The sequence below is a fragment of the Marmota flaviventris genome, chromosome 5, assembly GCF_047511675.1.
Source record: "Marmota flaviventris isolate mMarFla1 chromosome 5, mMarFla1.hap1, whole genome shotgun sequence".
Taxonomy (NCBI): domain Eukaryota; kingdom Metazoa; phylum Chordata; class Mammalia; order Rodentia; family Sciuridae; genus Marmota; species Marmota flaviventris.
The window spans coordinates 7,463,454-7,485,040 of record NC_092502.1 but is presented as its reverse complement, the minus strand read 5'-3'; the positions used below and the strand labels follow the sequence as shown (position 1 = coordinate 7,485,040).

Below are 21,587 nucleotides of genomic sequence, written 5' to 3'. Positions count from 1 at the left end.
TTGATATATCATATTTCACACTTTGATTCAAGTGGGTTATGAACTCCCATTTTTACCCCATATACAGATTGCAGAATCACATCAGTTACACATCCATTGATTTACATATTGCCATACTAGTGTCTGTTGTATTCTGCTGCCTTTCCTATCGGCTACTATCGCCCCTCCCCTCCCCTCCTCTCCCCTCTTCTCTCTCTACCCTCTCTATTGTCATTCATTTCTCCCCCTTGTATTATTTTCCCCTTTCCCCTCACTTCCTCTTGTATGTAATTTTGTATAACCCTGAGGGTCTCCTTCCATTTCCATGCAGTTTCCCTTCTCTCTCCCTTTCCCTCCCACCTTTCATTCTTTCAACTTTGCCACATCTTGGGAATGGCCACTAATTACTGTGAGGAACAATGTCCTAGAGACAGTTTCTTCTAATCACTTTCCTTCTTTATGGAAAAAGAAAAGTTGTTGCCCTTTTTCTTCCAAGCTGCTATTGTCTGTGCCATCCTCTATTTAAATACAGAGTTACTCAGGGCTGAGAAAAGTCCCAAGGTAGGTACGTCTGTGGGTGACACCAGGCCTGGACCCTGCTTTGCTCAGCTCTGTCACTGACCTGCTTCCTCACTGGTAATCTTCTGACTTTCTGAGATAGAAAGTAGATACGAAAATAGAAAAAAAAAATGCAATTGGTTTAGTGTCTTTCATTATGCAAAAAACAGTTCATCGATATAGATCACTATGAAGCTCATCAATATGCAAAATTTCTGAGTTACATTTTGCCTCAATTAATAAATTGTTTTAAGTAGCAACTAAAATGGCATAAGAGTAAAAGAATCTTGAAAACCAGATGTTCATTAGGGTCCCAGAATTACCATTAAAACTGAGGATATATGTTATGATCTTATTTTTATTAGATTGTAATAGTTATACATAGAAGTTGAATACATAGTAGTATATATAGTCATTGTTATACTTAGTAGTTTTGTCGGGTTTATCCCAACAAAATTATACATGCATGGAATTTGATTTCAGTTCAAGATTCAATTCCTTTCCTGACCCTCTCTCCCTCTGTCCTTCCTGTCCTCCATTGTTCTCTTTCCTCTACTCTGATAGACATATGCTCCCTTCTCTATTTAGTTTTGATTGGTTCTTTTTACTTAAACAGAAAGATGAAATTTCCTGTGGTATATTTATATATGCACACAACATAATTTTTGAAGAATTCATTATTTGTTGATTCTCCTTTGTTATCCTTCTACTTGGCACCTCAATCTTCTCCTACTACACTACTGATCTTCCCTGTATCTTTTTGATATCCTATCCTTCCTTCCTCCTTTTCTTCATTTTACCCTAGCTTCCACATATTAGAGAATACATTCAACCCTTGAGTTTCTGAGTTTGACTTTTTTCACTTCTCCATTTCCACCCACTAACTAGCAAATTCCATAATTTAATTATTCTTTATGGGTGAGTAGAATGACATTGTGTATACATACAACAATTTCTTAATCTTTTTCATCCATCAGTGGGCATCTGGGTTGATTTTACAACATAGTCATTAAGAATTGGACTACTATAAACTTGAAGTAGCTATATCACTATAGTATGCTGATTTTATTTAGTTCTTTTACAAAAATAACCAGGAGTGAAATTTCTTGGTTCTATTGTGGTTTGATCCCTAGATTTTTTAGGAATATTCAAACTGCTTTGCAGAGTGAACATACTAGTCTTCAGTGTTTCCAACGATGTACAAATGTTCCTTTATCCACACAACCTTGCCAGCATTTATTGTTGTTTGTATTCTTGCTCATTACCATTCCAAATGGAGTGATATTATCCCTTATTGTAGCATTTCTCTGATTGCTAGAGATGTTGAACATTTGTTTATATATTTGTTGTTCATTCATTTTCTTCTTTTGAAAAATGTCTCCTCAGTTCATTTGCCCATTTATTGGAATAGGTTGTTTGGGGGGTATAATGTTGTGTGTGTTATATATTCTGGATGTTAACCCCCTATTGGTTGAGTAGCTGACAGACTTTCACTGATTCCCAGGGAGAATATATTTTTGTATTCATCTTTATAACATGGAAGGTAAATATTTTTTATCTAATAATAGCAGAAAACAAGATTCAATTCCTTTCCTTTAAGAAAAAAGCAGCATAATCTACTCAAAGTCTATTCTTTCAATTCAGAGCCCACTTCTTTTGTGAACAATTTGGTGCACAAATGCTTGATATTGGTATGTGGGATTCTGACACCATAAATGGAATAGAATCAAGAGGACTTGAGTAACATGAAGAAAACTTCCATGTTTATTGGAAAGTGTATACCTGCAACTTTAGTTCTTCACATGTAAATGTTTGCTATGAAAAATCAATGTCAAAGAATTGTTAAGCAATACTAAAGATATTTCTGTAGTACTGGATATATAATGCACACTCTTGTAAAATTTCTCTAACAGTGAATCAAGGAACCTTTCTGGTAAGGGTTGGTATTTCTGAAAAAGTATGTATTCTTTGGTATGTAGATTAATAAACCCTGATGATATAGAGTTAAAAATTTGGCTTATTAAATATAATATTCAAATCCTTTACTAATTGTTTTAGGGTACAGGGCTATTGAGAAAAGAGGTCTCTGTCTTCAAGAAATGACTAGAGTTTATGTGGCCACTCTAAGTAGAGGAGAGACATTGCAAAGTTAAGGGTCAGAAAATATGAAAGTGGAGACCGGCTCCTCAGTGGCCCTCTGCCCGGGCGCTCTCTCGTTTTCTGTTGGTAACCAACCTTCAGATACGGGTCCGGAAGGCCGAACAGGAGCCGTGGGGCGACCGGGAGCCGGGACCCTTTGTGGCCCGCGATGGGCCCTCGCCGCCGACGCCGCAAGCCAGAGACCCCGAAGAGGCGCAGCGCGAGTCCACCTCGCGGGACCCCGCGGCGGGAAGCCTCCTTAGGTTCTTCCTCTCGTCAACATAGTCGGAGGAGAATTGGCTGGATTAAGGAGATCAAAAATCTACAGAAGAGCACAGACCTCTTGATAAGGAAGTACCCCTTCAGCCGCCTGGCAAGAGAAATATGTATGAAATTCTCACGTGGTGTGGACTTCAGTTGGCAAGCCCAGGCCCTGTTGGCCCTTCAAGAGGCAGCAGAAGCATTTTTAGTTCACCTCTGTGAGGATGCCTACCTCCTCTCCTTACATGCTGGCCGAGTCACTCTTTTCCCCAAGGATGTGCAGCTGGCCAGGAGGATCCGTGGCATCGAGGAAGGACTTGGCTGAACTCCTGCAGCACTGTCTCTGGATGTTACCTGGGACTCTCTGGAGCTACAACTAGACCCAGTGGTGTCTGAGGTGCTACCTGGATTTCGTTGTCTCTGAGCGGTGTGTGACTGTTGCCCTTTAAACTTTCTTTATGAAGGAGAAGAATGCCCGTTTCCTCTGTAGCAGAGGTGTTATAGGAGACAATCAACACAGTTCCAAAGGCCTGAAAAGACTTAGTTGGTGTGTTACTCATATGACTCCTAAAGGATTTTGAAGACATCAGATCTGTCATGTTATAGGAAAAGGATATTTACTTTGTTTTAGATCTTTCTGTACTTTATGCATTTTTTAACCATGTGTATATTTGTACTGTTATTGAAAATGAAAGGGAAGAATAAAGATAAATAAATAAAAAATTTTTTAAATGTAAGGGAAAAATAAGAGAAGAGCACTTCCATTTGTTACCTTAAAGGACCCAACTCTCCTCATGTACAAATCTCTGCCTTCCAGATTAATATCATTAGTGACTGTCAACAAATGTGTTGCTTTTCAAAACTAAATTGGGAGTTGAAATAGAAATAATTTTTATGTTGTTGTTTGGTTTTGGGACTAGGGATCAAATCTAGAACCTTATACATGCTAAGCATGCACTCTACTCCCAGCCTGAAAAATTCTGATTCCTTCTAGCAAATTTCTATCAAAATAATTCAGAAATTCTCTCATAGAATTTAGCATTTTATTTTTAGTTGTAAATCATAGATATATCATATCCATCCAAGATTTTGTTTATTCTAATTTTTTAAAAAAATTTTGGGGTACTGGGGATTGAACTCAGGGACAATTAACCACTGAGTTACATTCCCAGCCCTTTTTATTTTTTATTTTGAGATAGGGTCTCAGTAAATTTCTGAGGTTGGCCTTGAACTTGTGATCCTCCTGCCTCAGCCTCCCAAGTGTCAGGAATTACAGGTGTGTGCTAACAAGGTACCCGTCATAAATCCAGGATTTTAAAGTGTTTTTTCAATGCTTTTATAGGTGTTTTTATAGCTTCTTTGTGGAGAAATAATAAAAATAATTCTTTAATGAAAAAATTAAAATGAAGGTATTGTTTTAGCACATGGAGATTATACCATATTTTTTTGTATTTTAACATTAAGTTCCTCAGTTGCACACCATTTGCAAACACCCACAATTAAAATGAGAATCAAGGGATGTGGTTTTGCCTCTGAAGTAGAAATGAGCAGGTAAAACCCTCGTCCTGTTTCTAAATGCAATTTAAGAAATTTCATGAGAAATGAAAAATGCCACCCAAAGATCTGAGAAATGTGAGTGATAAAAATGAGCAGTGAGTGCAGACTACTAATAATGATATATTGGTCAGCTAAATTCAGAGACAGACCAAAGGGAAGCGCTGAATTTTACTGCTTAATAAATTTTAGCCCTTTGGAAAAACTTGTTTGACATCAAGTCATATTTATGCAGACATTTGAATAAAGCTTATCTAACCTTGAATATACTTAGTGTTCTTGTCAGAGTATTGTTGATTAGAAGATTATAGACTTTCTGTGGTTTTCTTTGACATTTCTTTGCTCTTGAAATTGTACTTAGCTGTATTTCACTAGGCCAGGCAGGACGCGTGCTTTCTGTATCACATGGTATTTGTATGATAACATGAGAATAAGTAATTTACATCATGATAATTAATGTTATACAGTGTTACAATTTACTGTAAATTTTGAGCACTTCTGTTGTTCAATTTTTTGTGTGTGTGCTTCTATACTTTCTGGGTGATTTTTATCAGCATTCTTACCTTTCCACTGAATTTTTTCTGTTTTTATATTTTTAATATAAAGTATTTTTTATTATTATTTTTTTTAAAATGCCGGGCACCGTGGCATAGGCCTGTAATTCCAGCAGCTCCAGAGGCTGAGAAGGAGGATCATGAGTTCAAAGGCAGCCTCAGCAACAGTGAAGCACCAAGCAACTCAGTGAGACCCTGTCTCCAAATAAAATATGAAACAGGACTAGGGATGTGACTCTGTGGTCAAGTGCCCCTGAGTTCAATCCCTAGTACAAAAAAAAAAAAAATCTAACATTTTAATCAATTAGTGGTTCACTCAACAAAACAGAAACCACTTGAACTACTTCAAGCAAAGAGGAATTTGAAGAAGGGATTGGCTATAATCACTTCAGGAGTGATGGAGGAGCAAAAGGAAAGAGGATAAGGATCAAACAACTGCCAGGGCCCAAAGCCCATCCTCACTGCTGCTTTGCAATGCAGGCCCCTGCCACTACTGCATTGAACTGTATCAGTGCTACTGAGGAAGAAGTCAGAAGCCCCATTTTGCCTGCTTCTGCTGGTGCTACTGCTGCTGCCACTGCCTCCACCAAAGGCACTTCCAAAACAGGAAAGAAAATGTCTCCTTTGTTCCTCCCACCTTCCAGGACCCCCTTGCATCTCACACTGGCAGAACCTAAACAGAAGCACCTTCAAGGGAGCCTGGAAATATAATTGGCTAGCTTCTAACCCTGCTGTGTTACAGAGAACTTGAAAAGGTGGGAATGGGGCTTGGAGCCAATAGATGGAATTAGCACACATCCCACCCTTGTTTCATGAGTGCAATACCATTTTAAGGGCATTTATTATAAGTTTTTGTTTTGTTGCGTAGTTTGTTTTCCCTTAGTTGCCTTACCCCTATGTCCTACATTTGTTCTAGTCTTTCTTTTACTTCTGATGTGTTCCTTTGATTTCTAACCAGCCTTGTGGGTAAAATGGAAAGAAAAAAAAAAAAAAAAGCTCATTGGGAGTTCTGAGCAGTTTAATGGGACTTGTTGACTTTGAGATTTGCTGTGATCAGGTGAGCCTTTTGGTAGGGAATCCCCTGTTATCTTAGACTAGACACATGCACAGAGAACAGTCATCCAGCCTTCTTGGAAAGCTAAAGCCTAACTCAGCAGAGGGAGAGCTGAGAATACCCATATTCAAAGTTTACTATGCATAAGCCTACTTACTATCCCTGGATTTGGCCTCCATAAGTCCACACACCCTCCATCACGTCATCTCTTGAGAACAAGGACCCATCTATGGGGATGGAGACAGGCAATCATCCAGTGAATGAATGGTAGGGGAAAAATGTCCAGAGATTTGTTTTTTTCCTAAATGGCTTACAACCAATCTTCTATTTAGCCAAATATTTCCCCCAGTTGCAAAAGTATTTGATAACTCTCAGTTTCTGAACATTATGAAGATTTTGCAGTGTGGATCCTGATAGTTTTCCATCATCTACTGCTACCTTAGGATTCTATAGTCTATGAAATCAGTTTCTACTTATTCATTTGCTTTTTAACTTTCAAAAAATTTTTTGCTGTTTTGCATCTCTTGTTCTCCCCATCTTTGTGAATTGATGTTGATATTCTTACTCTGTATAGAATTACATATTGGCAGTATTCTTTTTTCATATGAAAAAGTTAATTTCTTGGTTTTTGGGGTTCTGTTTTTGCTGTTGAGATGTTAGTTGTCAATACAATTGATTCTTTGAAATTAAAAAAAAAATATGAAAGTGGAATGAGATGAGAAGGAAGAGGTTACTCTTAATTTACATTATTTGTTATATTCTTTGTTCAGACAGCACTTTGTAAGAGGTTCAGTTCAGTTGAATAATTTTGTAAACTTTTTTGTTGTTTTCCAGAGTGGCTATACACCACTTTTACTTGCCATAGAGCAAAACAGACAGCAGATGGTTGAAACATTAATTCAGAACAAAGCAAATATACATGCAGTTGACCAGAAGGGAAGGTATAGTACTTTATATACATATTATATAATTTATATAGTAACAATCACTCAAGGAAAAATGACTTGTTTAATGGGAAGGTCAATATTAACATATTTAGAATAGAGTGATATAAACAACAAACCACAATTAACGTAAAAAAAATCAATTATTTGAATTGAGAAATACAACTAAGTATATTAATATGATTCAAAATTATTGGCAGATATTTGTTATTAGTTTGTTGGTCACATGATTTTGTGTTAACTAAAGAGTTTTACTATTACTATTAGTTTTGTAAAATATGGAGTTTTAGTTTACATTTTGGTTTCTATTATATTTTTAACTTTTGTGTCTGATTTATTTTTCTTTTGGAAAAGATGTATTGATCATAAATAGGCATTGGAAATTATTATTTTTTTACTTGGTTGGCTGTTCTAAATTGCTTTCCATGTAGAATATTGATGTTAGTTTATTCCTAAGTGTTTATTAATTGCTACTGCCAAATGCTGTTCATTTTTAACATATTTTGGTGCTTTTGCTTTTAATTGGAAGGTACAGAGGGAAGAAAGTAGCTTTAAAGGAATAAATATTTTCTTTAATAAATATAAGACATAGGCTGGTTTTAAAGAGAAAAAAAAGCCTTAGATTCTCACACAGTTAGATTTTATTCCTAGCTTTTGTAGTACATTACCTTAAAAACAATACTTATGACTAAATATATTTCCTGATATGAAAAATAGGATAATACATGCTTGAAGGATGATTGTGAAATTGTACACATTGCATTGCATTCAATGTCTAGCAAATACTTATCAGTACCATTAATTGAAATAATGACTATTATTTTTTTATTATTATTAGTGTGCAAATAGCCTTTTCTGCTTGACCTTTAGCTGACTGTGAGTTACAGTAATTGTGTCACACTAGGAAGGAAATAGAGCTTTCTTCATTGAAAGTTTTACCAATTTCACATAAAAGACCTCATCATAGTTACTGTCCATTGAAGGATTTTAAGTTTGTTAACATCTCCCTCATTGGGAAAAGAGATTTTCTTTTTTTTTTCCTTTTAGACTTTGAGATGATTTGCAAAAGTGAATATTTGTTCTCTTAGATGTTTATGTCTATTAGTATCTGTAAAGTAAGATGTCGAATTGGGAAAATATTATAAATTAGCTCTTTGAATAATTTTATTAAAATACTTAAAGTTGAAGTTATCTCTCTTATTATAGAACAGCCCTCATGTTTGCTTTGGAACAAAAATCAAAACACATAGTTGAGATGCTTCTTCAGAATGGTATTGATGTCTGTGCTGCAGATAACTTTGGGCAGATGGCATTAGCTTATGCTATTGCTAGTGGTGATAGTAGGTAAGTATTTACATTAAAATACTAATCAATATTGATTGGAGGCTGAAAATAATTAAAACTATTGCATTTTACACATGAGGTGAAATTTTATAGTACAGCTATATGTGGAATGATAATGAGTTATTAGAGCTCATCAGCCAGGAACCCTGCAAAAATCTAGACAAAAATAGTGATGAATGTAAGAGTCTTCTCAGAGGTTCCTTTCTTCCCCTTTCTTTTCTTTCTTTCTTTTTTTTTTTTTTTTTTACTTTTTCCCTTATACATGCTAGTAAGTTGCTCTACCACTGAGATACATCACTCGTCAGCATCTTAGGATTCTTTAAAAAAACTTTGTCATTATGATTCCCAGTCTTATCTCTTTCATTCCAAGTATAACTCCTCACTGTGGAGTAGAAATAGTGTCACACTTTGATTTTTATAATTAGCTATTTGGGTCTTAAAATGCCCAGTTGAGGAGAAAATATTTTTACTCTCCTATGAAAGTTAGCTTTTCTACCACCCTTCTTTAATTTCCCAAGGACCTGAGAATTTCCTTAAAGTCTAAAGAGCAGGTAGAAGGACTTTTAAAATATTAATTTTCCTCTGTCAATTCTATTGCTGTGGTGTTGCTGTTAGAACTGGCTCTTCAGTTTGGTGATGATTAACTTTTACTACAAAATGTCCTGATTGATCCCAATCCCTGAGTATTCATGGTAATGCACACTTAGATTTAAAAGTTACAATGCTATTTTTAGTTCATATATACATATGCTTGTTTATTCAGCTATTATTCCCAAACAGCAGAATTCTGTTTTGGCAACTTGGCCTCCTAGCTTTAGCCATACACATAATAAGAACTCTGGCCCTGTCCCACAACTCAAACCTTTATGTGGAACAACCCACATGTTAGCCTAGACCTTCCTGGTGCATTATCCTTTGAGGACTTTGTCTTTTCTTGCATAATCTAATCATTCAGAACTATCAGATAGCTTCAAATAATATCACTGAAGAGATGAGAATTTCCAATCATCTTTGCTAAAATATCTGTTCCTCGAAACCTCTCATCCCTTGAAGTATATTTTCTTTTACTGCAGGAGGCCCAATATTAATGTTTCCCAGGTTGGATGTGTCTAGTGATTTGCTTTCCAAAGTAAGAAAATTTCCCAAACTATTGCAATCAGTCTAAAGTTTTCAGAATATATCAAGTTCTCCCTTACAAGGAAGAGATAAGTTCTCTGAGCTTAAAGTAGATTCATTGAATCTTAGAGCGCTAAGCCTCATTATGACTTATTAGTATCCATGTGTAAAGAGGATTTGGTCTTCCAAGTCAGTTAGAGCTTGACATGGAGATTTAGCTTCCTCTAAAAATTATCCATTGATTCTTTTCAACTAGGTGGAGAAGAAATAGTAGCAGTCCAAGCCAATTCTTGGCATTGGTTAATTTCCCATTTTTTTGGTGTTATTGATTAGTTTCACAATAGGGGATGAATATATTCTCTAAAGAGATATGATACTTATAAAAAAATTGTTATAAATTATTTAATGTCTAATTTGCCCTGAGACATAAAGCAGAAAAAAGACTACAATCAATAACCAAAATTAGAACTCAAAAGCATTTTTCAGTAATTTCAACACTTGAATATTAGAACCTGTGAAGAATACACATTGGTTTATTTGGGATTCCAATTATAGTTGAATAAAAAGATCAAATTATGCCATTATTTTTCTATTTCTTTTGACATGTTTTAATATTACCTCATTGAGTCTTCCTAACAACTTTGTAAACTAAAGTGGTACAACCCTTATTTTTTAGAAGAAGCCCTTAATTTTAAAAGAAATTAATTGTGCAAGAAGAAAGAGCTATTATTTACATGACATTTTCTGAGTTCTAGCTATATCAGTTAATATACTCACCTATATTGTTCTCAATTCATGATAATTTTATCTTACTTTGTTTTCTTAATATAAGCTTATGGGTGCAATGGCATGTGTATTTACCACAGCTATTTGGGGGAGAGAATGAGGCAGGAGAATTGCTAGAACCAAGGAATTCCAGACTAGCCTGTGCATCATTGTGAAATCCCATCTCAAAAACAAAAGAAAACCAAACAATTTACAAATAATTGTCAATTTAATAAAATGTCTGGGCTTACAAATTTGAAGTGCATATTATAAAGCTCTGATATAAGATCTAATATTGTTTAAAATACTATTATATATTGAATGTTTGGTTATTGTTTTTATATCAATATTAAAATGCTAATTTGATTAATTTTTTTTATCTATAGCCTCAAGGAATTAATTATTCAATATATGAAAGAAGAATCTAAACATCCTAAAAGTATCAACCCAGGTAAGACTTCTGAAAGTGAATTGATCATGGTATTAATGGCTTATATAAGAAAAGTATGCCAGGTGCAGTGTTGGCAAGCCTGTAATCAGGTGGCTCAGGAGGCTGAGGCAAGAGGACTGCAAGTACAAAGTCAACCTCAGCAATTTAGCAAGGCCCTAAGCAACTTAGCAAGACACTTTCTCAAAAATTACAAAAGGACTGGGATATCTGTCAGTGGTTAAGCTCTCCTGGGCTCAATTCCAGGTACCAAAGTAAGTAAATAAATAGGAGTAAGAAAGTTTGAATTGCAAAGGAACCGTGGAAAAATTAATGTGTTACATTCATATTTGTTCTTAATTTTTTTCTTAATAATCTAGAATTCATGATTATTTAAGCCATTAATTGTAGGAAATTTATAATCAGAAATGATATTGTCTGAAGAAATTTTAGGCTAACTTAATCTTGGCCCCTGAAATCTTATATTTATGTGCAGAAATAAGTAAAAAAATTCAAATTAGTATGTTGTCTTTCCTATATAATGACATTGTAGCAAAGTGGACTTGTAATAAAAAGAGATGTTCTATTTTTACTATAGATATCAACTCTTACTGTGTATACAAATCCGTGGATTTTACAGTGATATTTTCATACATATGTAAATAGTACTTGAATCCCAACCACTTTCCCTACTTCCATTTCTATCTGTCCCTTCATTTCTTCATCCCTTTTTACCTTTCCTCTTCCCTAATAACCCCTTTTACATTTCCTAGTCATTCTTAATTTGTTTTCAAATTGCATATGTTATAAAGAATGTGGTATTTGATTTATGTTTCTGACATATTCTACTTAACATAATAGCCACCCTTTCCATCCATCTTAAATTTTTGTCTTTGTTTTTTCTTTTCTCTTAAGGGCTTGAAACATACCATTTCATGTTCCCTGGCCTTCAAAGTTTCTGTTGATAACTCTTATGTTCTTCTTATGAGTTTATTCTATAAGTGGTTTGGTCTTCTTTACAGCTTTCAATGTACTTTGGGCAATTTTTATAAATGAACGTGGAGAAGTTCTATTCTGGTCATGTCCATTTGGTGTTCTAAATGCTTCCTGTATCTGGACATCCATAGCATTCAAAAAACTTAAGAAATTTTCTGCTATTTTTTTCTCCAAATAAATTGCATGGCCTATAAGCCTGTACTAATACATCATTGTCTATGTTCATAATTCATGAGTTTAGTATATAAATCAGGTACCAAGGACTTTGTATATTCTGTTTCTTCTTCTTTTCATTGTCATAACTAACTAAAGGTGACATTCATCATTGCCTTCAAACTCTGATATTTTTTCTTCTGCTTAATCTAGTCTATGATTGAAAATTAGACTTATTTTTTAAAAATTTGAAATATTAAGCTATTTATTTACAAGATTGCTGTTTGATTTATTTTAAGAAGCTCTATTTTTGCACTGTTCTCTAATGCCTTGTAAGGTTTTTATTACTTTATTCATCTTCTATTTGTATCATCTTTGAATTCATACATTATTTTTAATATCTTTTTTAATCCTTTTTCTGGCATTTTGTCTACTGCAGTGTCATTGGAATCAGTTGCTAGAGAGTTATGAACTTTTAGAGGATGCATGTTACCTTATTTGTTCATCTTTCTTATATTTGTGCTAAATTTTGTGCATCTGTGGGGATGTATGTTTCTTCCACATTTATGTGATAGTCTTCTTAGGAAATAACCTTCTCTTGATGATGTATCCTGGGCTACTGGTTTATTTTGTAGAGATTATTTCCAAATTATCGACTGTGTATTATAGACTTTTATGTTTTACCTGACTGTGATTCATGGGTTTTGTCACAGTTTGTACTATCATAGCCTGAAGGACCAACTCTCTTTGTCAATCTTGTGAGAATGGAGTCACATGATGTAGGCAGTGGATTATGTGGGCTGCATTTTTTGTGGTCATTACTGTAGCCTTGTCAATAATTTTCCATCTGCAAAGGCACTGGAGAGACCTAGTGCCACAGTCCAGCTGGGAAAAGTAACCGAGAGGTGACAAGCAACTGAAGGTTGGGGCAGGAACTGAAGGTAACTGAAGTTAACTGCTTTATAGAGGAACAGCAGAGGTATATATGTCTAACTGATTTACATAAAGCATGACTCAATCAGCATCATCCAATCATAGCATTGCTCCCCTACAGATACAGCAATCAGCCAATAAGGAGTCCCCACCATCTTGATGGCTTGGTGACATTGCCTCACAAGCCACTCCTCCTGGCAAACTGCCAGGTGCCATCTTGACTTGGTCATGGCCTCCAACAAACTAGGCTGAGGTGCTGCTTGGTGCAGACTTCATACCTGCACAACTCTGTAAACAGAGTTCTTTCACTTCTCTCTGCTCATGCAATGAGGGTGGCTGCCAGACACTGGATTATAGTACATTCGATCCATACCTACATGGGTACATGTCAGCTGGGGGCTTTTATTTACCCTGTTATTTGACTTGAAGTACCTGTCAAGTTATAAGTGGGAATGTATGTCTTTGGTGGAAAGTAAGATGCATTTTTTCTTACCTTTGCTGTGGGTTTTAGAAGTTGCAAAGTACCTACCAATGTGTTCAAGGTATGGGGCTGGATCCCCAATGCAGATGGAAGAAGACAAACAACAATAATACAGCATGAAGGCAAACTAGATATAGGTATACAGAAACAATCATCAAGAAAAAAAAGGAACACCAGTAACAACAGAGAAGAAAGGGATAAAATATTTAGGATCCAGTAAATTGTTAAAGGTTCATAAAAGTAAAATTTATTTTAAAAAAAGGAAGAATGAGAAATTGGAAGAAAATTTTAAAAATTCTATTAAATTATGAAAATAAGATAAAAGTAATGAAACAAAATGACAAAGTCATAATTAAAAAGAAAGAAACACAAAGCAAAATCTAGTCAAGAATTTCTTCTACATGAGTTGTCTGTGCACACACTGTCCTAGTCTGTGCCCAGGGCAATGGTCAATGCCTGCATAGCAGCAAGCCCTTCATACCTGCAGAACTTTGGCATTATGAGGGTTGTGCCAGAAAGTCATATATTCTGCCTGTAGAACTATAGTCTGTGTGGGCTGGGGATGTGGCTCAAGCGGTAGCGCGCTCGCCTGGCATGTGTGCGGCCTGGGTTCGATCCTCAGCACCACATACAAAGAAAGATGTTGTGTCCCCCAAAAACTAAAAAAAAAATATTAAAATTCTCTCTCTCTCTCTCTCTCTCTCTCTCTCTCTCTCTCAAAAAAAGAAAGAACTATAGTCTGTGTGCCCAGGGATGTGGCAAATGTCTGAACTCCAGTATCTACCCAAAATGTGAATTGAGATTGCTCCAAAGAGCAAATGTATTTTCTAATATTTTTTTCTATAAGTTGAATGTATTTAGTAAATAAAAATTAGTTATTTGTGTGACTAAAAATGAGTTGTCTTATTAAAATGAGGTGAAATACTCTGTGGCATTTTTAAACTATTTTCTTGCGTAAATATGTAATTAAATTATTCATTTGTGTATTTTCAATTTCTTCAATTTATGAGAATACCCATATTCTATTGCTTTGATCTTTATCACCAATTTGGAGGTGACTGTCTTGCCATAATATATATTAACTGTTAATGATCAGCTCAGAGAGTATTTTTTTTATTTAGTAACTTTTTGTGTGTACAGTACTGTAATCAAATCTAGGGCATTATGCATCCAGGTAAGTGCTCTACCACTGAGGTATATCCTTGGTCCCTAATACATAGTTTTAAATTCACAGAAAAATATGGAAGGCACAGAGATATTTTCTTCTGTACTTACTTTACATTCACAGTCCTCCTCCATTATCAATGTCCACTACAAGGGGCATACTCTTGCTACCAATGATGAGCCTACATTTATACATTATTATCACTCACATATTTAATTTATATTAGGATTCTTTCTTGGTGCTATACAACCTGTGGTTTTTAGAAAAATGGATAACAGCATGTATTCATAGTTGTAGCTTCAGAAACAAAATGTTTTATTGTCCTTATCCTCTTCCTAATCACCTCAACACACATGTAACCCCTTCCAACCACTGATCTCTATTATATCTGGAATATTTTTTTCCAGAGTAACCTTATATTTGGAAAAGTATAGTATATTTAAAATATTAAAGTTCCAACGTAATTAAATGTAGTCATTTACAAAATACTTTTTAGTTTTTCTTTATTTTGTGTTGCTAGTGATTGAATACATTACATCATGTGATATAGGCACATTGTCTATGAGTGGGCTACATTTATAGCCCTTGTTTTCCAATTTTTGTTCACCAGTATAGGACATGAGGGCATACGGATTACATACAGAAAAAGCAGGAAGTCTATAACGATTTGCCACATAATGAAAAGGAATGAAAAAAAATTGGATCATGCTGTACAACACAGTGCTATCTGTAATATCCTACTCTACTGGGATCAGATAAAATCTTCTCAGTGGAATCTGACAATCTCAAGAAGTCATAGTTTATACAGTGGTCATCAAAAAGTATTGTACAGCCTTGCCATAGGAAAACTTTCTAGAAAGCAAGTAGTAAACATGAATTAAAATTATCTCCTCTTCAGTTGTCAGAATGAATCTTTGATGGTTTGGATGTGAGGTGTCCCCAAAAATCTCATGTATGATATAATGCAAGAAGGTTTAGAGGGGAAATGATTGGGCTAAGAGAGTCTTAACCCAGTCAGTGAATTAATCCCCTGATGGGATTAACTGGGTGGTAACTGAAGGCAGGTAAAATACAGCTAAGGATGTGCATCATTGGAGGTTTGCCTTTGATATTTTATATCTGGTGAGTAGAGTCTCTCTCTGCTTTCTGTTCAACAAGTGAGCTGTTTCCCTATGCCTTACTCTTCCACCATGATGTTCAGCCTCATCTTGAGTCCCAGGGAATGGAGTTGGCAGTCTATTGACTGAGACCTTTGAAATCTTCAAATAAACTCTTTCCCCACTATAATTGTTCTGGTCAGGTCCTGTAGTCACAGCAATAAAAAATCTGACTAAACAGAATCTCAATGAAATTTGCTATGTACAATTATGACTGCCCCATAGTGAATCTCATCAACATGTATATCACCAAGATACTTTTTTTTTTTAAAAAAAAAGTATATAAATAAATAACAGTTCAGTACAGTAGATGAAAGGAAACAAAGCAAGGGGGGAAGAAAAAGGGTATCTACTGGGGGCTGAATTTAAAAGAAAAAACAAAGCTGTAGAATTTGATCAAAATGAATCCTATGTTTAAATTAAAAGAACCAATGAAAACAAAGAAAAAGTAATTACATTGCCATCTGCTTGAGGTAGTATATTGAGTAAAATAATTCCATAAGTGCTTTAAATTTAGCAAATACAACATTGTCTAAAATTATGTCCCCTTCTTTGTATAACCCCTTTGGATTGATTCATACTATATGCTTTACGTTTTTGCCATTACAAATTAATGACATACTTCAAATAATCTAAAAAGTAATTCTAATATTTTCAGAGAAGAGTATAAAATCAGACTATTTAATTTTAACAGAACTGACATTCTTTTAAATTTTTTATTATTTTTATTACTATTATTATTTCAGTTCTAGGGATCGAACCCAGGATTCATGTATTCTATGCAACACACTACCATTAAGCTCCATTCTGTATCCTATCAGTAGATTTTCTCTTGGGGGAAATGCCAAAAAAGTCACATTGTTTTGTTTCATAATTTAAATGCATTGGAAAGGACTTTTTCTCTCATCAGAGAGACAATGGTTGGCACATTCTGAAGGCATAATACTTTAATACTTTCTCATATCAGCTATTTCTACATGACAACTTACTGCTACCTCCCTAGTGCTTCTAAGTTTTCCTATGACAACAAAGTATACACCAGAATGTACAAACTCTCATGGATGTCATCTTTTTAGTGCCCCCCCACACACACCGTCCACATTGGAGGTAATGCTTTGTTTGTATGACACATAAGAGAGAAAGCATCTGGAAATAAGAGAATAATATCTTCAGCAGAACAGGATTAGTGAGGGTAAACATATCAATTTCTATTTAGCTCTCCTCAAATTTAACCTGGAATGTCTATGTAAGCATTCCAATCCCTGGTCTGTTTCCTTGAGTTTTGCCATGCAGCAAAGTACACTGTCCATGCATTCACCTTCCTTGTGGTAAAGGGTTTCATTTTAACCTGAGCAGTTTTGACTGAAAATCTGGAGCTATTGTGTATCATAACAGCCTAAGAATATTCTCTGATATTTATTCCTACTGCAATTAGTCCAGAAAAAATCATGCTACTTGTTTGACACTTTCATCTCTATGCTCCTGAATCTGCTAATGATATTGTTTTCTGTCCATCTTGTAACTTTTAGATAAAAGTACAGCCATGGGACTGTTTACTTTTACTTTTAGGTATCAAATTTTGATAAATCCCATGCATCTTCCTTGCATTTAAAAAGTACAAAGTATGGGACTGAAGAGTTCTTAATGCATTAATTTCCTATCAGAAATATAATTAATATTAATTCTAGAAAAGGCTCCATATATGGGCCTAGAGGAATACTCTATAAAAAAGCATCAGACTCATACACTTTTAATATTTTATATTTTCTATTGTTGATTAAATACGTATTTTACTCTTTTCTTTAATAGTGGATGAAGAGTCTATGGATGACAATTTAAAAAGGTAAGATTTTATAGAGTAAAAAAATTGTATGATAGCTAGTTATAGAATGAAGATGAAAGGAACAAATATGTGTTGAATGTTCCAGTCTAGGATAGACAATTGTATCTAACACTTGTTTGTTAAAGTCATCACAATGACTTTGAAAGTGTCTGTGCTATTATAACCTGTTATTTGCTAATTAAGCAGTTCTCACTCATTCATAGAAGTTGACTAATTGTCCCATATTCCTACAACTAATAAGTACCAGGCCTGTAGTTACACTGTAATCTTGCCTGGCTGACAACTCCATTGTATTGCCCTACTGTGTAGGTTGATGCCAGTGCTGTACTAGAATCAAGAAGCAGATCTGTATCAATTCAGAAAGTCAAAGTCAGTTGTGTGTTAATTCTGATTCATAATTTACCTGAGAAGCCTGGGTATAGAGTTTGTCCTGATATTTTTGACAGTCTCACTGATAACAAAATTTCTTTTGTTGTACATCACAAAGCTGTGGTATCATGTTTTCTTCATAAACAAGATCAGGCTAGTCCTGGAAAGGAATCATTTTACTTGAAGTTAAGGATACCTTTGTGTAAACCATGTTATATTAAATATATTAAGGCTCCATATAGAGAATATTTTAATTGATATCTCTACTTCCTGATTTCCCAGTTTGGTTTCCTTCAGTATTCTACTCCCATGTATCTTTGACCTCTGTTTTTATAAACTGTTTTATAAATCAAGAGCTACATTTTCCTTCAGGCTACTACCCCTATTTACTTTTATGAAGACTTTTTTTCTTTATAATCTTGTTTTCTTTTTCTATGATTAAAATCTTTTCTTGAATTTTTATTTTTACTTTTTGTTGTGCTCTCTTTATTTTTTTAAAGTTGTGTCAATTGAATATTCATTTTTTTTCCTATTGACAGAATCAAAAGCTCAGAGAATTTAAGAATTTTAAGGAATTTTCACCTATCAATGTACCCTCTCACCCTTCAATATGTATTTGACATGCTGGCCAAATGATGGTCATGATGATGACCCTGAAACATATAGATATGAAAGGGACTTTTGTGGATATAGAAAGGAATAGCAATAAGATTCAAACTGAGGTTCCTTCATGCTAACTCAGTACTTTTCCTGATTATCATTGTGTAGTAAATGTGTTCATAACAGACTAGAGAGGGTCTGTAGAAACCCAACTAAAGTGGATAAGACTGGGATTACTAAGTAAGCCCAGTGATAGAGTATCAGAGTGACACTAACAAAGGGAAGGGCAAAACTGAAGAGAAACAGCACTGTGTTGAGAAGAAATAAGGGTTGTAGAAAATCGACCAAAACCTTGGGGTTTATGACCAGTTTGATTAACACAAAATGGATATTAAGGACATAGAATATTGGAAGCTCTCTATAAAGGCCTATTAAAAATAGGATTTGAAGGAAGTCCTGGTAGGTTGTTATTTTCTTGTTTGTTTAACTGGAAGATGTGACAAAAATTCAAGGTTTTTTTGAAAGATGTGAAAATAATTTGAGCCACTGGGAAAAGTCTCCAGAGTTTAGAGATGTGAGAGTGGCTTAGGGACTCTAAAAACCCAGGGGACTAGAATTTGTTGGACACATGGATCTACAGCCTATAGCAAGTGTCCATTCTCCTCTACTTCTTTTCTCAACTCATTGATGTCCTTCTTACATGCACATATAGTAGATCATGAAAATAATTGACTGGAAAATTCATCGAAGAGCTTCAGTTAGGTAGTTGGGAAAATGTTTATGCTAAGGCCTGTGACTGAGTTTCCCACAAGCAGAAGGAACTGTGACTCTTGGTCCTTTGAGTGTAACTTGTATCAGGAATCTGCATCTTCATAGAATGTAGATTTAAAGTTTAGAGGGTTCCACTGAGTCCTGCAGATGAGAGATTGGGGAGTGGAATCCCAGAGGAAGGAGGATATTTAAATAATATTTAGGGAAACACAGGTATGATTACCAGTACTCTGTTTTTCTAGCAATCTTTCCACTTGGGTATCTGAGGGCCTGTAAAAGTTATAGGTGCTTGCTAGTTTATGTGGATTTGAATAAACTGGGATCTATACAGGAAAAAATGTATTTATAATACATTAATAATAAGTATTCCCAATAACAACATATACATTCATTTCTTGACTTTGAACATACAATGTTCAAAATTTTTTTTAAGGTTTCATGTTTTCTTTTTCTTTTTTTTCTTTCTTTCTTTTTTTTTCTGGTACCAGGGATTGAACTCAGGGGCATTTGCCCACTGAGCCATTTCCCTAGCCCTGATTTTTATTTTATTTAGATACAGGGCCTCACTGAGTTGCTTAGTGCCTCACTTTTGCTGTCTTCTTTTTGATTTTTTTTCTTCTTTGCAATGGGGACAAAACCTAGGGGTGCTTGAACACAGAGACACATCCCCAGCCCTATTGTTTTATGTTTTGTTTTGAGACAGGATGTCGCCAAATTGTTGGGGGCCTCACTAATTCACTGAGACTGTCTTCAAACATGAATACTCCTGCCTCAACCTCCCAATTTGCTGTGATTACAAGCATGCATCACCACACGCTGCACCTATTTTCAGTAGGTGATATCCATGCTGAAGAACTAATACCACCATTTTAAACTACCTTAGTTAGTCTTTGATCCATGGATAACCAAGAGAGAAGCCACTGTGTTTCTTGCTACCCTGTCTTGGGTTATAAAATGGGTGTTCCACTTAAGGTTAAAAAAAAAGTGTGTGTGTGTGTGTGTGTGAGCTATTAATTGGATTTTAAGTTCAGCCTTCAAGACAGGCAGTTTCTGAGAATAAGTTATTCTCATGTTCTGCCAATACATTGACTGTCAGTCTGAAATGGAATTAAGACTACCTTCATTGAATATTTCATAGTTTAAAAAAAGTGGAGGCAGAAAGAGCTTTATAAAACAGAAGTTATGTTTTAATCATATCAGTCAAGAAATACAATTTAATAAAGTTAAATCTAAGTTTTTGCCAGAGTTTATTAAAAATATTATCCACCTACATTATTATACACTTTTGCTTTACAGGATTTCTAATAAAACTGATCCTGAAGATCATTGTCTCACCTTGGATGAGGCCAACTATAAATATTATGACAAGGTAAAGTGATTTTTGTGAAATCAATTTTCTTGCTCTGAATTTTTGGTTGTGTGGTGTTAAAACTTAGCAATGGTTTCCTAATCTATTTTATGCAAATTTGCTCAGACAAAACCATTTTAAGAGAATTATGTTGATATTTTTTAACTTGTACAAATGCCAATGTTCCCTTGAGGAGTTTAGTTTGCTGGGGGATGGAAGAAACATTGTACTAGTAAATACATATTGATAGAAAAATTGCATCAGGAATAAATTTCGTATTGCAGAAGCAGTAGGAAATTTGGTCAAGGAATTTTTGTTAGATTTACATTAGTGTGACTTTAAATCATAATTACATGATTTATAATACTCATGCAAAAATTAGTTTGTGTAGAATCATGAAATTTCCCTCATGCCTTTAATTTGATATAAATAATGCACATTGGATAGAGTTTTTTTTTTTTTTTATTAGACCCTTTATATTTTACTCAATATATTTCTTGGAGACTTTTTTCATTATTTCTATCCTTGGCTCCATTTTTACACTAAAGTAACATTAGAAATTATGGAAACATACAAATTTAGAATAAGTATATTAATGTTTAGATTAGGGGCTGCAGTTGTAGCTCAGTGGTATAGTACTTGCCTACCATGTACTGTGAGGCAAGGGGTTCAATCCTCAGCATCATATAAAACTAAGTAAATAAATGTATAAAAATATAATAACATTATAAAAATGTTTGCATTAAAAAGGGATTTCTTCATGCCTTCTGACTCTTTCCACTAAGAGTATATTTAAAACTCTTTATCTAATTGAAAAATAGATGTCTTGTGAAAAATAATAACCACTACTGGAAGCATAGACTCTCAATAACCATATGATAAGACTTTAGATTTATATTTTTTGTATCATAGTGTTTTAAAATATTCAAATGCTTATGTCACATTCTGAGATCTCATATTTTAGAAGTTTTTTACTTAGTTATTTAAATATTCATTTAAAAGCTTGTTAAATTTTAATAAGCTAGTCAAGGTTAATAAATATATTCACATATATCCTGGAGCAGCTACAATATAGT

At 34.5% G+C, this 21,587-nt stretch overlaps 1 pseudogene; it reads left to right on the top strand.

The window, feature by feature from the left end:
* Positions 1-2,743: 2,743 nt before the first annotated feature.
* Positions 2,744-4,745, top strand: LOC139705659 (histone H3-like centromeric protein A pseudogene; annotated as a pseudogene).
* Positions 4,746-21,587: the final 16,842 nt, after the last annotated feature.